Below are 18,018 nucleotides of genomic sequence, written 5' to 3' on the forward strand. Positions count from 1 at the left end.
AGAACCTGCTGATGTGATGTGATGTTTGTCCCTCGTGTACAACACCCACGAGTGCATCCAGCTTTCTTAGAACATCTGATAGTCTGAGCTTGGTCCTTCGGTTGCTCAGCGACAGACAAGGGCGATTGACAATGCTGCCGTATTTCCTGGCACTAAGGGCTCCCACGGAGGGAGCAAAGGTAAGAGCAACAATTGATTTTGTGGCTTGCACTGTGGCTCGAAGAAACAGTCATTCAGCAAATCTCATTTGCCGTTTTGACACCGGACGGAAGAAAGAGGGCGACTTTCAGGCGGAGAGGGCGGCTCGAAGGCGGTAACCCCGACATGGCCCGCCATCTCCCGGAGGGTGCAGTAACTTAACCCCAGCAACGGCCGGCGCCGCGAGTCGCGATGTCTTCCGCACGAAAAATGCATCGCTTTCTGCAGAGGGCCGTTATTGTGCCTGTCTGCCTGCTAACTCGACGGCCAACAGCGCGTTTATAAGGAAGCAAGTACATTCACGGCACCATGCTCTTCGCCGAATGCGACAACGTCAAGAGTTCTCGTTCCACTACGATAGCGCGAGGCATTACAAATATTCGCCTGTGGCCGAGGAGAACATCTCCGGCGGTACACCGCAAGGTTACCGCCATTCGATAGTGCCCTTCTAGCGCTTATCGAAGTGTTAGGTGTTCCAGGTGCCAGCCAGCCAGCCCAGAAGAAGTAGCAGCAGCAGCTGCAGCAGCAGCAGCAGCTGCAGCTGCAGCAGCAGCGGTTCCCGGTCCCGGCCTGCAGCAGTGGTCGGGCGGCCAGCCAGCCCTCCGGTGGCAGCAGCAGCAGCAGCAGCAGCAGCAGCAGCAGTCCCGCCAGCAGCAGCTCCGCCAGCAGCAGCAGCAGCAGCAGCAGCCGCAGCCGCCGCCGCCCCGGCCCCGTCCGCGGCAGCAGCGTTCCTGCCTCTCGCCGTCCAGCCAGCAGCAGCAGCAGCAGCAGCAGCAGCCGCCGCCCCGGCCCCGGCCCCGTCCGCGGCAGCAGCGTTCCCGCCGTCCGCCGTCCGCCGTCCGCCGTCCGCCAGTGTGTGTCCTGTCCTTTAGTGCTGTGTTTTTTCTTCTTGTCATCATGTCCGCCCCCACCACCACCGTCACTACTACCACCACCGTCATCGTGTATACGTCCCCTTCCGCCGCCTCCACCACTATCACTTGGTGTGCCCAGTCCCACCCCCCTCCTTCCATCCCTCCCCTCCTCTCTATCCCTTCGCCCTCGCTCTTTGTCCCCCCCTCTTCCGCTTCTTCCTCTCGTTCTAATCCCTTCCCCCCACTCCCCCAGCCTGTCACTGCAGCTCCGGCTCGGGTGGTGGCCCGTCGGGCCACTGCCCACGCCCAGCTTTCCCCGTCGCCATCGCCATCTCCGCCGCCACCACCACCACCACCGCCATCTTCGTCGCCGTCACCATCACTGCCACCTTCGCCTGCACCGTCACAGTCATCTCCGGCGCCGACTGTTGCGTCCGTGCCGGGACCTGCCCCTTCCCACCACCTCCCCATCGCTCCCGACCCTCTTATCACCACCCGCCCATCTGCAGCTGTCAAACGCCCTAGTGGCGCCCCCACTTCCTCTGCTCCTAAAAAGGCTCCACCCCGCCCCCCATCCCCACCACAAAATGCCATGGACGTCTCCCCACCTGGCCCCACTCCCTCCTCCTCCTCCTCCTCCTCCTCCTCCTCCTCCTCCTCCTCCTCCTCCCCACCCGGTCTCTACAAATATCTCCTGTCCCGTCCCGATCCTTCCTTCCTCGAGGCCCGGAATCTCTCCCTCCTCCTCCTCCGCCGCCATTTCCCTGGCGCCCCCATATCTCTCCTTACTCCCAGACGGGACTCTGTTCTTATCTCCTCCCCCAGCCCGACCCTCCATACTGACATCCTCTCCCGCCTCCCCATCACCCGTTTTGGTCCTAACGCCTCCCTCACCCCTGCTCCCTCTCCTTCTCCTACCCGCCAACCCCAACCCCCGCGTCGCCCGCCGACCCTCACCGCCGTGATCACTCGGCTTAGTCCGTCGATCACGGAGGAGGAGGTGTTGGCGGAGCTGAAGGCCCATCCCACCCTGGAGGTGCGGGCAGTCCGCCGCATTTTTAACGCGACCGGCCCCACCCGCCTTATGCGGGTGTTCTCTGAGGACGCCCCCTCCATTGACCGCCTCCTGAAGGAGGGTGCCCTCCTCTTCAATCAGCGGTACAAGGTCGACCCCTCCCGTTCCCCCCCTCAATCCCTGCGCTGCCAGAGATGTCTGCGCTATAATGCACATACAACAGCCGAGTGCCGCGAGGCCCCCACCTGCCCGCATTGTCGACAAGCGCACTTTCTCCGGCAGTGCCCCAACCTCCAATCCCCTCCCTCCTGTAATACCTGCAGCCTCCCCCACCCTACCTACTCCCAAAAGTGTAAAGCCCGGCCCCCTCCCACCACCCCTGAACTCACCGTACCTGTCCGTCCCCTGGACGCCCCCACCCCTCCTGGCAATTCCCTTCGTCCCCCCCCCACTGCTGAGGACATCATCAGGTTCCTCACTATTGTCCTCCAAAACGTCCATCCCTTTCAGCGCCCCCACACCCTCCAACAGATCTCCCTCGCCGCCCGTTCCATATCCCACCTTAAAATGTACGCCACCTATTCCAATAACCAGGCCCATTTCACCTTCTCCCGCCTTGACACCCTCGTCTAAATCCTATCATGGCGCGACAGCATCGTATCCTTTTCAACAATATCCGCTCCCTTCCCGCCAACAAGAACCTCTTCCTGCACACCCTTGCTACCCAGCGTGTGGATGCCTTCCTCCTCAATGAAACCTTTCTCCAACCCCACCACTCCATTCACACCTCCCCCTATCTCCTCCACCGATCCGATAATCCCCTCCCAGTGGCGCGTGGCGGCGTTGCCATTGGCCACCACCGCCAGATCCCCGTTCGGCTCCAACCTCTCCTTCCCGACCCCACCGAACACCTGATCCTTAGTCTCTTCTTCCCCGGCCTTACCGTTACCTGTGCCACCATCTATGTCCGCCCTACCGCCCCTCTTCCTTTCGACTTCCTCTCCCACATCGACCGTACCTTCTCCTCCTATGTGATCGCCGCCGACCTCAACATCCATAGTCGCTCCGCTGCCCAGTTACGGCGGTGGCATCGGTTCCTCTCCTCCCTTCAAGGCGACCTCATCCCCATCCCCCAGCACACCCGCCCCGAATCCAATTCCACTCCCGATGTTATTCTCTCCTCCCCCAACCTCCTTGGTCGCATTACGGTGGATGTCCTGGAGCCTATTGGTAGTGACCATCTCCCTGTCCTCCTCACCGTTTCAGACGGTCGTCGCCCCCGCCCAGACCCTCGTAATGACCCTCCCCCCAAGTACATCCATGACTATTCCCGAGCCGACTGGAATACCTACCGGGATACCCTCTCCACTCAGGTCGACAGCCACCCTCTCGCCTACCGCCGTCCCGATGATGTCTCCCATGCCGCCTCCTTTCTCCAGCAGACCTTGTCTGAGGCCGTGGAGGCCCACGTCCCTACTGTTGCCATCCACCCCCACCGTCCTACCTTGCCACCACAGGCCGTCCTCCTCCTCCGTGAATCCCGTCGTCTCTACCGTGCCTTCCTCCGCACGCGTGACCCGGACACCCTACGACGCCACCGGCAGCTACAGCGACACATTCGAAATTTGCTCGCGGCTAAGAAACGCCGGGACTGGCGACAGACATGCACCCGTTTAAATGCTACCCTTCCTATAAACTCGTCCAAGTTCTGGACCGCCTTCCGTCGCCTTACCGGAACAAAGCCCTCCCCCTACTATCCTCTTCTCCACGATGACCACCCATTCCCTGACGCCCTTAGTAAGGCCAACCACTTTGCCTCCTACCTGTCCGATGTGTTTTCCATCCCTGATGATCCCCGGTTCGATTACTCCCTCTTCCCCGATATCCGCGATCGAACTGACACCTCTGTCCCTCCCCTCGCTCCTGGTTTCCAGTACTTGGACAACATTCCACACACGGAACTTAATGCCCCCATCACTACACAGGATCTCATTACTATACTCCGCACCAAACGCAACACCGCTCCTGGTCACGATCGTGTCACCTACCGTCACCTTCGTGAAGCTCCTGTCTCTTTCCTCTCCACCCTGGCCAGGCTCTACAATGTAGTCCTGTCCACTGGTTACTACCCCGACCTGTGGAAAACCTCTCGTATCCTCATGTTCCTCAAACCTGGCAAATCGCCGTCCGCCGTCTCCTCCTACCGTCCCATCAGCCTTACCTCGGTCTTCAGCAAGGTCCTGGAATCTATCCTCACCCGCCGCATCCACCAGCATCTCCGCCAGCACCGCCTCCTCCCCGTTACCCAGTGTGGCTTTCGGCCGTCCTTCTCTTCCGACGATCTTCTCCTTCACCTCACTCATCTCCTTTCCGAACAGCTCAATTCCCGTCGCTCCGCAATCTTCCTCTCTCTTGACCTCGAACGCGCCTATGACCGCGTATGGCATTCCGGTCTCCTCTTCAAGCTCCAAACCTTCGCCCTTCCCATTAACTACGTTCGTCTGATCGGTTCCTTTCTCTCCCGCCGTCCTTCCCATGTCACCATCCATAACACCGATTCCTACACCTTTTTCCCCTCCGCCGGTGTGCCCCAAGGCTCCGTCCTCTCCCCCCTTCTGTACTTGTTGTACACGGCGGACATGCCGCCGCCGCCACCCCCCGTCCACCTTCTCCAGTTTGCCGATGACACCGCCTTCCTTGCCCTTGCCCCCACCCTGCAACGCTCCCAACACCTTCTCCAATCCCATCTTGACCGGTTCACCGCTTGGTGCAACCAGTGGTTGCTCAAGGTCAATCCTTCCAAAACCCAGGCGATCATTGTAGGCAAAACCACTCCTTCCTTCCGCCTCCTTGATTTCTATCTCACCGTTTATGGCCGTCCCATCGCTCTCACCCCCACCCTTAAGTACCTTGGCGTCACCCTCGACCGTCGTCTCTCCTGGACTCCCCATCTCCAGACAATCCAAGCCAAGGCACGTTCCCGACTCCGTCTCCTCAAGCTCCTTTCTGGCCGTACGTGGGGTCTGGACCCCTCCACCATCCTCCACACCTATAAGTCCCTCATCCGCCCTATCCTCTGTTACGCCCATCCAGCCTGGATCTCCGCCCCCCCTTCCTTTTATAAATCCCTCCAAATCCTTGAACGCCATGCTCTCCGCCTTGCCTATCGTATCCGTCTCCCCTCCCCCACGCGGATCCTGTATGACCTTATCCCCTTCCCCCACCTCCTCCTCTTCCTCGAAAGGATACGAATCCTCTACACCTCCCGTAAACTCGATCCTCCTCACCCGCTCGTCTCCCCGATCCTCTCCCACCCCCGCCCGCTGCCGCGCCTGTACTCCCATGTCCCACCCGGTCTCCATCTCTCCACCCTCCTTACCCTCTCCCGAGGTGGCTTCCGCCAGCCCTCTCTCCCTGATGATGTCCTCCTCCCCTCCATCTACCCCTCCTATCAACTTTGATCCCCCCCCCTCCTCCTGTGTCCTATCCTTTAGGCACCCTCCCTCCCTCCTATCCCCTCCCTTCTCTTTCCTTTCCCCCCTCCCTCCTCCCCTCTCCCCCGGGCTTCCCCACCCACTTCCTCCCTCCCCTTCTCTCCTTTGCCCATGGCATCCCTGCTCTCCCCTCTCGCTCTCCCTCTCCACTTCCTCCTCCTCCTCTTTTGGCAGGTCCCCGGACTCGCACACGCCTAGTGAACATTCGCGCGCCGGAGATCATCGCCTTCTGTGTCTCGTGTGTGTGCCGCCGTTTAGTGTTTTTGGTGTCCGCCGTCCCACTACTACGTTCACTTGTGCCGTCGGATTCATCAGTGTTGTGTGCGCCGTGCCAATGTGTTATCAGAGTTGTTATCGTCACGTGTGAACGACTCCGTGTTTTTTTGTGTCTATGTGACATCTTTCTTTTGCCCGTCACTTTGTTTCATTGTCTTTCTCCGTTTTTCTACTTTTGTAAACCGCTGTGGCTGAAGAGCGGCGTAGTGTGCCGCTGCCAGCCTACTTGCTTTGTACAAGTATTAAAATAACAATAAAGTAAAAAAAAAAAAAAAAAAGAGCGTCTAGCGTAGCGTCTCGAGACTTGCAGACTTGCGGCACTTGAGGAGCTTGTGGGGATGTGAATCGAAGGAAATAACATGACGAGCTGCACCGAAAAACGAGAAACATAGATTCTAGCCAACCTCGGTGATCGGACGAGAACCGGCGTATTTTTACCCTTTTCTTGCCTCGTTGCCGTTGGCGAGTGAATGCTGCAACGTGTGCCGGCAAGTCAGCTTCGGATCCTCACTTAACTTCCACACACAGTGAATATCTTCCTGGCCACGACAGTTTCCTGCCGCAGTTGGCGTCTACCTGCTCTAAGGAATGGCCTTTCGTCGCAGTGGTTGTGTTTCATCTGACAACTTTGCAGGCAACCTAAAATAACGCTTGGAAAGGAACAATTAAAGCACGAGGAGGACCGAAAACGGCCGCATGAAATTATTAAGCTCGGTTTCGATTGCGACAATTCCTATGAAATACTCGCATACACTAATTGCAGAGATAGGTAGGATTAAAAAAAAAATACACTTCATTGTTTAATACCATTTCATTACACTTCAGAACTGTTACTACTTCAAAAACAAGCAATTTAATTTATTCTTACTTACTTACTTACTTACTCCAGGTCCAAGCAAAGAGACAGAGAGGGGTGAATGTAATGCCTGCAGCCGTTTTCAAATGTTTGCACATCTAAAACTACTCATAGCGTCACCATAGTCATAAGATATTAATCATTTATGAAATGCCGCAAAATTAATCTGCAGCAAGCAGTGTTGTTGCCATTAGATGGCAATGGCTTTGTTTTCACAGTGCTACCTAGTAGTGGTGCAGCCTAAACGAATTAATTTACTTCCCCTAAACTTTTCCATCTAGCTTAAATAATGAAGCATTATTATTTTTGTCATATACTTTCATATGCGTGAAGGAAATATCTCCACATTCTGAATTAAAGTGAAGACAAATTTTGTTCGAGCTTTCCAGATAGTGCTCGAGATGAACAGAAAAAAGAAGTGTTACCATACCTTCAAGTGTCTTCTGTTCCATCAGCGTCCAATGGGGTAAGCTGCAGTTTTTGCTGATTATTGTCTTTCCTTAAGAACCTGCTGATGTGATGTGATGTTTGTCCCTCGTGTACAACACCCACGAGTGCATCCAGCTTTCTTAGAACATCTGATAGTCTGAGCTTGGTCCTTCGGTTGCTCAGCGACAGACAAGGGCGATTGACAATGCTGCCGTATTTCCTGGCACTAAGGGCTCCCACGGAGGGAGCAAAGGTAAGAGCAACAATTGATTTTGTGGCTTGCACTGTGGCTCGAAGAAACAGTCATTCAGCAAATCTCATTTGCCGTTTTGACACCGGACGGAAGAAAGAGGGCGACTTTCAGGCGGAGAGGGCGGCTCGAAGGCGGTAACCCCGACATGGCCCGCCATCTCCCGGAGGGTGCAGTAACTTAACCCCAGCAACGGCCGGCGCCGCGAGTCGCGATGTCTTCCGCACGAAAAATGCATCGCTTTCTGCAGAGGGCCGTTATTGTGCCTGTCTGCCTGCTAACTCGACGGCCAACAGCGCGTTTATAAGGAAGCAAGTACATTCACGGCACCATGCTCTTCGCCGAATGCGACAACGTCAAGAGTTCTCGTTCCACTACGATAGCGCGAGGCATTACAAATATTCGCCTGTGGCCGAGGAGAAGCATACTTACCTGGCGTAGAGGATACCGTGATCATGAAGGCGGTTCCTCCGGGGTGAGGCTTGTCCATTGCACTTCGGTCGAGCTGACCCCCGCGATTACTCCAAATGCGAGTAACTCGGGCGCATAATTTTTGGTAGTCGGGACTGCGTTCGCGCTGTCCCGTTGCTAATCTCTAATGCAATCAAAGCTTCTCCTCGTAGCGGATGATAAGCACTGACGGTGAGTAATTTACCACCTTCTTATAACCGACGATGCCTCTACTAAAAACGACAAATTGCACTAGGACACGGCGTCGAAACCCACAGCCGGCGCACTGCTCGTTAACCGCGTGGCACGCGTGCTCGTAATAACAGCGGCAGCCGCGAGATGGCTCAGGCGATCTAACGTGGCTGCGATTTCTGTATTAACGGTCGAACGGCCCCTTTTAGCATTCTCTGTCCATAAACGGATTGTGCACCAAACGTTATTCGACGGCGCGGCATTCCCTGCAAGCACAGTGACTGCTGTGGCGCGAGCGGGCGTACAGGGGCCGTCGGCCAGCCGAACGCTTTGGCGCCTGTGGCAAGGTACATGAAGGGGCCGGAAGCGAGCGTCTAGCGTAGCGTCTCGAGACTTGCGGCACTTGAGGAGCTTGTGGGGATGTGAATCGAAGGAAATAACATGACGAGCTGCACCGAAAAACGAGAAACATAGATTCTAGCCAACCTCGGTGATCGGACGAGAACCGGCGTATTTTTACCCTTTTCTTGCCTCGTTGCCGTTGGCGAGTGAATGCTGCAACGTGTGCCGGCAAGTCAGCTTCGGATCCTCACTTAACTTCCACACACAGTGAATATCTTCCTGGCCACGACAGTTTCCTGCCGCAGTTGGCGTCTACCTGCTCTAAGGAATGGCCTTTCGTCGCAGTGGTTGTGTTTCACCTGACAACTTTGCAGGCAACCTAAAATAACGCTTGGAAAGGAACAATTAAAGCACGAGGAGGACCGAAAACGGCCGCATGAAATTATTAAGCTCGGTTTCGATTGCGACAATTACTATGAAATACTCGCGTACACTAATTGCAGAGATAGGTAGGATTAAAAAAAAAAAAAATACACTTCATTGTTTAATACCATTTCATTACACTTCAGAACTGTTACTACTTCAAAAACAAGCAATTTAATTTATTCTTACTTACTTACTTACTTACTCCAGGTCCAAGCAAAGAGACAGAGAGGGGTGAATGTAATGCCTGCAGCCGTTTTCAAATGTTTGCACATCTAAAACTACTCATAGCGTCACCATAGTCATAAGATATTAATCATTTATGAAATGCCGCAAAATTAATCTGCAGCAAGCAGTGTTGTTGCCATTAGATGGCAATGGCTTTGTTTTCACAGTGCTACCTAGTAGTGGTGCAGCCTAAACGAATTAATTTACTTCCCATAAACTTTTCCATCTAGCTTAAATAATGAAGCATTATTATTTTTGTCATATACTTTCATATGCGTGAAGGAAATATCTCCACATTCTGAATTAAAGTGAAGACAAATTTTGTTCGAGCTTTCCAGATAGTGCTCGAGATGAACAGAAAAAAGAAGTGTTACCATACCTTCAAGTGTCTTCTGTTCCATCAGCGTCCAATGGGGTAAGCTGCAGTTTTTGCTGATTATTGTCTTTCCTTAAGAACCTGCTGATGTGATGTGATGTTTGTCCCTCGTGTACAACACCCACGAGTGCATCCAGCTTTCTTAGAACATCTGATAGTCTGAGCTTGGTCCTTCGGTTGCTCAGCGACAGACAAGGGCGATTGACAATGCTGCCGTATTTCCTGGCACTAAGGGCTCCCACGGAGGGAGCAAAGGTAAGAGCAACAATTGATTTTGTGGCTTGCACTGTGGCTCGAAGAAACAGTCATTCAGCAAATCTCATTTGCCGTTTTGACACCGGACGGAAGAAAGAGGGCGACTTTCAGGCGGAGAGGGCGGCTCGAAGGCGGTAACCCCGACATGGCCCGCCATCTCCCGGAGGGTGCAGTAACTTAACCCCAGCAACGGCCGGCGCCGCGAGTCGCGATGTCTTCCGCACGAAAAATGCATCGCTTTCTGCAGAGGGCCGTTATTGTGCCTGTCTGCCTGCTAACTCGACGGCCAACAGCGCGTTTATAAGGAAGCAAGTACATTCACGGCACCATGCTCTTCGCCGAATGCGACAACGTCAAGAGTTCTCGTTCCACTACGATAGCGCGAGGCATTACAAATATTCGCCTGTGGCCGAGGAGAACATCTCCGGCGGTACACCGCAAGGTTACCGCCATTCGATAGTGCCCTTCTAGCGCTTATCGAAGTGTTAGGTGTTCCAGGTGCCAGCCAGCCAGCCCAGAAGAAGTAGCAGCAGCAGCTGCAGCAGCAGCAGCTGCAGCAGCAGCAGCAGCTGCAGCTGCAGCAGCAGCGGTTCCCGGTCCCGGCCTGCAGCAGTGGTCGGGCGGCCAGCCAGCCCTCCGGTGGCAGCAGCAGCAGCAGCAGCAGCAGCAGCAGCAGCAGCAGCAGTCCCGCCAGCAGCAGCTCCGCCAGCAGCAGCAGCAGCAGCAGCAGCAGCCGCAGCCGCCGCCGCCCCGGCCCCGTCCGCGGCAGCAGCGTTCCTGCCTCTCGCCGTCCAGCCAGCAGCAGCAGCAGCAGCAGCAGCAGCCGCCGCCCCGGCCCCGGCCCCGTCCGCGGCAGCAGCGTTCCCGCCGTCCGCCGTCCGCCGTCCGCCGTCCGCCAGTGTGTGTCCTGTCCTTTAGTGCTGTGTTTTTTCTTCTTGTCATCATGTCCGCCCCCACCACCACCGTCACTACTACCACCACCGTCATCGTGTATACGTCCCCTTCCGCCGCCTCCACCACTATCACTTGGTGTGCCCAGTCCCACCCCCCTCCTTCCATCCCTCCCCTCCTCTCTATCCCTTCGCCCTCGCTCTTTGTCCCCCCCTCTTCCGCTTCTTCCTCTCGTTCTAATCCCTTCCCCCCACTCCCCCAGCCTGTCACTGCAGCTCCGGCTCGGGTGGTGGCCCGTCGGGCCACTGCCCACGCCCAGCTTTCCCCGTCGCCATCGCCATCTCCGCCGCCACCACCACCACCACCGCCATCTTCGTCGCCGTCACCATCACTGCCACCTTCGCCTGCACCGTCACAGTCATCTCCGGCGCCGACTGTTGCGTCCGTGCCGGGACCTGCCCCTTCCCACCACCTCCCCATCGCTCCCGACCCTCTTATCACCACCCGCCCATCTGCAGCTGTCAAACGCCCTAGTGGCGCCCCCACTTCCTCTGCTCCTAAAAAGGCTCCACCCCGCCCCCCATCCCCACCACAAAATGCCATGGACGTCTCCCCACCTGGCCCCACTCCCTCCTCCTCCTCCTCCTCCTCCTCCTCCTCCTCCTCCTCCTCCTCCTCCCCACCCGGTCTCTACAAATATCTCCTGTCCCGTCCCGATCCTTCCTTCCTCGAGGCCCGGAATCTCTCCCTCCTCCTCCTCCGCCGCCATTTCCCTGGCGCCCCCATATCTCTCCTTACTCCCAGACGGGACTCTGTTCTTATCTCCTCCCCCAGCCCGACCCTCCATACTGACATCCTCTCCCGCCTCCCCATCACCCGTTTTGGTCCTAACGCCTCCCTCACCCCTGCTCCCTCTCCTTCTCCTACCCGCCAACCCCAACCCCCGCGTCGCCCGCCGACCCTCACCGCCGTGATCACTCGGCTTAGTCCGTCGATCACGGAGGAGGAGGTGTTGGCGGAGCTGAAGGCCCATCCCACCCTGGAGGTGCGGGCAGTCCGCCGCATTTTTAACGCGACCGGCCCCACCCGCCTTATGCGGGTGTTCTCTGAGGACGCCCCCTCCATTGACCGCCTCCTGAAGGAGGGTGCCCTCCTCTTCAATCAGCGGTACAAGGTCGACCCCTCCCGTTCCCCCCCTCAATCCCTGCGCTGCCAGAGATGTCTGCGCTATAATGCACATACAACAGCCGAGTGCCGCGAGGCCCCCACCTGCCCGCATTGTCGACAAGCGCACTTTCTCCGGCAGTGCCCCAACCTCCAATCCCCTCCCTCCTGTAATACCTGCAGCCTCCCCCACCCTACCTACTCCCAAAAGTGTAAAGCCCGGCCCCCTCCCACCACCCCTGAACTCACCGTACCTGTCCGTCCCCTGGACGCCCCCACCCCTCCTGGCAATTCCCTTCGTCCCCCCCCCACTGCTGAGGACATCATCAGGTTCCTCACTATTGTCCTCCAAAACGTCCATCCCTTTCAGCGCCCCCACACCCTCCAACAGATCTCCCTCGCCGCCCGTTCCATATCCCACCTTAAAATGTACGCCACCTATTCCAATAACCAGGCCCATTTCACCTTCTCCCGCCTTGACACCCTCGTCTAAATCCTATCATGGCGCGACAGCATCGTATCCTTTTCAACAATATCCGCTCCCTTCCCGCCAACAAGAACCTCTTCCTGCACACCCTTGCTACCCAGCGTGTGGATGCCTTCCTCCTCAATGAAACCTTTCTCCAACCCCACCACTCCATTCACACCTCCCCCTATCTCCTCCACCGATCCGATAATCCCCTCCCAGTGGCGCGTGGCGGCGTTGCCATTGGCCACCACCGCCAGATCCCCGTTCGGCTCCAACCTCTCCTTCCCGACCCCACCGAACACCTGATCCTTAGTCTCTTCTTCCCCGGCCTTACCGTTACCTGTGCCACCATCTATGTCCGCCCTACCGCCCCTCTTCCTTTCGACTTCCTCTCCCACATCGACCGTACCTTCTCCTCCTATGTGATCGCCGCCGACCTCAACATCCATAGTCGCTCCGCTGCCCAGTTACGGCGGTGGCATCGGTTCCTCTCCTCCCTTCAAGGCGACCTCATCCCCATCCCCCAGCACACCCGCCCCGAATCCAATTCCACTCCCGATGTTATTCTCTCCTCCCCCAACCTCCTTGGTCGCATTACGGTGGATGTCCTGGAGCCTATTGGTAGTGACCATCTCCCTGTCCTCCTCACCGTTTCAGACGGTCGTCGCCCCCGCCCAGACCCTCGTAATGACCCTCCCCCCAAGTACATCCATGACTATTCCCGAGCCGACTGGAATACCTACCGGGATACCCTCTCCACTCAGGTCGACAGCCACCCTCTCGCCTACCGCCGTCCCGATGATGTCTCCCATGCCGCCTCCTTTCTCCAGCAGACCTTGTCTGAGGCCGTGGAGGCCCACGTCCCTACTGTTGCCATCCACCCCCACCGTCCTACCTTGCCACCACAGGCCGTCCTCCTCCTCCGTGAATCCCGTCGTCTCTACCGTGCCTTCCTCCGCACGCGTGACCCGGACACCCTACGACGCCACCGGCAGCTACAGCGACACATTCGAAATTTGCTCGCGGCTAAGAAACGCCGGGACTGGCGACAGACATGCACCCGTTTAAATGCTACCCTTCCTATAAACTCGTCCAAGTTCTGGACCGCCTTCCGTCGCCTTACCGGAACAAAGCCCTCCCCCTACTATCCTCTTCTCCACGATGACCACCCATTCCCTGACGCCCTTAGTAAGGCCAACCACTTTGCCTCCTACCTGTCCGATGTGTTTTCCATCCCTGATGATCCCCGGTTCGATTACTCCCTCTTCCCCGATATCCGCGATCGAACTGACACCTCTGTCCCTCCCCTCGCTCCTGGTTTCCAGTACTTGGACAACATTCCACACACGGAACTTAATGCCCCCATCACTACACAGGATCTCATTACTATACTCCGCACCAAACGCAACACCGCTCCTGGTCACGATCGTGTCACCTACCGTCACCTTCGTGAAGCTCCTGTCTCTTTCCTCTCCACCCTGGCCAGGCTCTACAATGTAGTCCTGTCCACTGGTTACTACCCCGACCTGTGGAAAACCTCTCGTATCCTCATGTTCCTCAAACCTGGCAAATCGCCGTCCGCCGTCTCCTCCTACCGTCCCATCAGCCTTACCTCGGTCTTCAGCAAGGTCCTGGAATCTATCCTCACCCGCCGCATCCACCAGCATCTCCGCCAGCACCGCCTCCTCCCCGTTACCCAGTGTGGCTTTCGGCCGTCCTTCTCTTCCGACGATCTTCTCCTTCACCTCACTCATCTCCTTTCCGAACAGCTCAATTCCCGTCGCTCCGCAATCTTCCTCTCTCTTGACCTCGAACGCGCCTATGACCGCGTATGGCATTCCGGTCTCCTCTTCAAGCTCCAAACCTTCGCCCTTCCCATTAACTACGTTCGTCTGATCGGTTCCTTTCTCTCCCGCCGTCCTTCCCATGTCACCATCCATAACACCGATTCCTACACCTTTTTCCCCTCCGCCGGTGTGCCCCAAGGCTCCGTCCTCTCCCCCCTTCTGTACTTGTTGTACACGGCGGACATGCCGCCGCCGCCACCCCCCGTCCACCTTCTCCAGTTTGCCGATGACACCGCCTTCCTTGCCCTTGCCCCCACCCTGCAACGCTCCCAACACCTTCTCCAATCCCATCTTGACCGGTTCACCGCTTGGTGCAACCAGTGGTTGCTCAAGGTCAATCCTTCCAAAACCCAGGCGATCATTGTAGGCAAAACCACTCCTTCCTTCCGCCTCCTTGATTTCTATCTCACCGTTTATGGCCGTCCCATCGCTCTCACCCCCACCCTTAAGTACCTTGGCGTCACCCTCGACCGTCGTCTCTCCTGGACTCCCCATCTCCAGACAATCCAAGCCAAGGCACGTTCCCGACTCCGTCTCCTCAAGCTCCTTTCTGGCCGTACGTGGGGTCTGGACCCCTCCACCATCCTCCACACCTATAAGTCCCTCATCCGCCCTATCCTCTGTTACGCCCATCCAGCCTGGATCTCCGCCCCCCCTTCCTTTTATAAATCCCTCCAAATCCTTGAACGCCATGCTCTCCGCCTTGCCTATCGTATCCGTCTCCCCTCCCCCACGCGGATCCTGTATGACCTTATCCCCTTCCCCCACCTCCTCCTCTTCCTCGAAAGGATACGAATCCTCTACACCTCCCGTAAACTCGATCCTCCTCACCCGCTCGTCTCCCCGATCCTCTCCCACCCCCGCCCGCTGCCGCGCCTGTACTCCCATGTCCCACCCGGTCTCCATCTCTCCACCCTCCTTACCCTCTCCCGAGGTGGCTTCCGCCAGCCCTCTCTCCCTGATGATGTCCTCCTCCCCTCCATCTACCCCTCCTATCAACTTTGATCCCCCCCCCTCCTCCTGTGTCCTATCCTTTAGGCACCCTCCCTCCCTCCTATCCCCTCCCTTCTCTTTCCTTTCCCCCCTCCCTCCTCCCCTCTCCCCCGGGCTTCCCCACCCACTTCCTCCCTCCCCTTCTCTCCTTTGCCCATGGCATCCCTGCTCTCCCCTCTCGCTCTCCCTCTCCACTTCCTCCTCCTCCTCTTTTGGCAGGTCCCCGGACTCGCACACGCCTAGTGAACATTCGCGCGCCGGAGATCATCGCCTTCTGTGTCTCGTGTGTGTGCCGCCGTTTAGTGTTTTTGGTGTCCGCCGTCCCACTACTACGTTCACTTGTGCCGTCGGATTCATCAGTGTTGTGTGCGCCGTGCCAATGTGTTATCAGAGTTGTTATCGTCACGTGTGAACGACTCCGTGTTTTTTTGTGTCTATGTGACATCTTTCTTTTGCCCGTCACTTTGTTTCATTGTCTTTCTCCGTTTTTCTACTTTTGTAAACCGCTGTGGCTGAAGAGCGGCGTAGTGTGCCGCTGCCAGCCTACTTGCTTTGTACAAGTATTAAAATAACAATAAAGTAAAAAAAAAAAAAAAAAAAGAGCGTCTAGCGTAGCGTCTCGAGACTTGCAGACTTGCGGCACTTGAGGAGCTTGTGGGGATGTGAATCGAAGGAAATAACATGACGAGCTGCACCGAAAAACGAGAAACATAGATTCTAGCCAACCTCGGTGATCGGACGAGAACCGGCGTATTTTTACCCTTTTCTTGCCTCGTTGCCGTTGGCGAGTGAATGCTGCAACGTGTGCCGGCAAGTCAGCTTCGGATCCTCACTTAACTTCCACACACAGTGAATATCTTCCTGGCCACGACAGTTTCCTGCCGCAGTTGGCGTCTACCTGCTCTAAGGAATGGCCTTTCGTCGCAGTGGTTGTGTTTCATCTGACAACTTTGCAGGCAACCTAAAATAACGCTTGGAAAGGAACAATTAAAGCACGAGGAGGACCGAAAACGGCCGCATGAAATTATTAAGCTCGGTTTCGATTGCGACAATTCCTATGAAATACTCGCATACACTAATTGCAGAGATAGGTAGGATTAAAAAAAAAATACACTTCATTGTTTAATACCATTTCATTACACTTCAGAACTGTTACTACTTCAAAAACAAGCAATTTAATTTATTCTTACTTACTTACTTACTTACTCCAGGTCCAAGCAAAGAGACAGAGAGGGGTGAATGTAATGCCTGCAGCCGTTTTCAAATGTTTGCACATCTAAAACTACTCATAGCGTCACCATAGTCATAAGATATTAATCATTTATGAAATGCCGCAAAATTAATCTGCAGCAAGCAGTGTTGTTGCCATTAGATGGCAATGGCTTTGTTTTCACAGTGCTACCTAGTAGTGGTGCAGCCTAAACGAATTAATTTACTTCCCCTAAACTTTTCCATCTAGCTTAAATAATGAAGCATTATTATTTTTGTCATATACTTTCATATGCGTGAAGGAAATATCTCCACATTCTGAATTAAAGTGAAGACAAATTTTGTTCGAGCTTTCCAGATAGTGCTCGAGATGAACAGAAAAAAGAAGTGTTACCATACCTTCAAGTGTCTTCTGTTCCATCAGCGTCCAATGGGGTAAGCTGCAGTTTTTGCTGATTATTGTCTTTCCTTAAGAACCTGCTGATGTGATGTGATGTTTGTCCCTCGTGTACAACACCCACGAGTGCATCCAGCTTTCTTAGAACATCTGATAGTCTGAGCTTGGTCCTTCGGTTGCTCAGCGACAGACAAGGGCGATTGACAATGCTGCCGTATTTCCTGGCACTAAGGGCTCCCACGGAGGGAGCAAAGGTAAGAGCAACAATTGATTTTGTGGCTTGCACTGTGGCTCGAAGAAACAGTCATTCAGCAAATCTCATTTGCCGTTTTGACACCGGACGGAAGAAAGAGGGCGACTTTCAGGCGGAGAGGGCGGCTCGAAGGCGGTAACCCCGACATGGCCCGCCATCTCCCGGAGGGTGCAGTAACTTAACCCCAGCAACGGCCGGCGCCGCGAGTCGCGATGTCTTCCGCACGAAAAATGCATCGCTTTCTGCAGAGGGCCGTTATTGTGCCTGTCTGCCTGCTAACTCGACGGCCAACAGCGCGTTTATAAGGAAGCAAGTACATTCACGGCACCATGCTCTTCGCCGAATGCGACAACGTCAAGAGTTCTCGTTCCACTACGATAGCGCGAGGCATTACAAATATTCGCCTGTGGCCGAGGAGAAGCATACTTACCTGGCGTAGAGGATACCGTGATCATGAAGGCGGTTCCTCCGGGGTGAGGCTTGTCCATTGCACTTCGGTCGAGCTGACCCCCGCGATTACTCCAAATGCGAGTAACTCGGGCGCATAATTTTTGGTAGTCGGGACTGCGTTCGCGCTGTCCCGTTGCTAATCTCTAATGCAATCAAAGCTTCTCCTCGTAGCGGATGATAAGCACTGACGGTGAGTAATTTACCACCTTCTTATAACCGACGATGCCTCTACTAAAAACGACAAATTGCACTAGGACACGGCGTCGAAACCCACAGCCGGCGCACTGCTCGTTAACCGCGTGGCACGCGTGCTCGTAATAACAGCGGCAGCCGCGAGATGGCTCAGGCGATCTAACGTGGCTGCGATTTCTGTATTAACGGTCGAACGGCCCCTTTTAGCATTCTCTGTCCATAAACGGATTGTGCACCAAACGTTATTCGACGGCGCGGCATTCCCTGCAAGCACAGTGACTGCTGTGGCGCGAGCGGGCGTACAGGGGCCGTCGGCCAGCCGAAGCCCATCATCGGCGGTAATCCGGAAGGGTACCGCCTTCGATTGACCTTTCGGTTCTACTCGAAGCGTTAGGAGTATTGCAGGTGCCAGCCGTCCGGCAGTCCAGCAGCAGCAGCAGCAGCAGCGGTCCCGGTCCCGGTCTGCAGCGGCGGTCCAGCCGGCAGCAGCCAGCCAGTCCTCCTGCAGCAGCTGC

The 18,018-nt window shown here is 55.8% G+C and overlaps 2 non-coding genes across 2 annotated transcripts; both read left to right on the forward strand.

The window, feature by feature from the left end:
* Positions 1–7,796: 7,796 nt before the first annotated feature.
* On the forward strand, positions 7,797–7,958 carry LOC126203763 (U1 spliceosomal RNA). The gene has a single exon (XR_007540367.1). It is a non-coding gene; the product is annotated as a U1 spliceosomal RNA (small nuclear RNA).
* A 9,325-nt stretch (positions 7,959–17,283) lies between these two features.
* LOC126203770 (U1 spliceosomal RNA) lies at positions 17,284–17,445 on the forward strand. Its single transcript, XR_007540368.1, has one exon. It is a non-coding gene; the product is annotated as a U1 spliceosomal RNA (small nuclear RNA).
* Positions 17,446–18,018: the final 573 nt, after the last annotated feature.

This window comes from Schistocerca nitens, chromosome 1 (assembly GCF_023898315.1).
Source record: "Schistocerca nitens isolate TAMUIC-IGC-003100 chromosome 1, iqSchNite1.1, whole genome shotgun sequence".
Lineage (NCBI taxonomy): Eukaryota > Metazoa > Arthropoda > Insecta > Orthoptera > Acrididae > Schistocerca > Schistocerca nitens.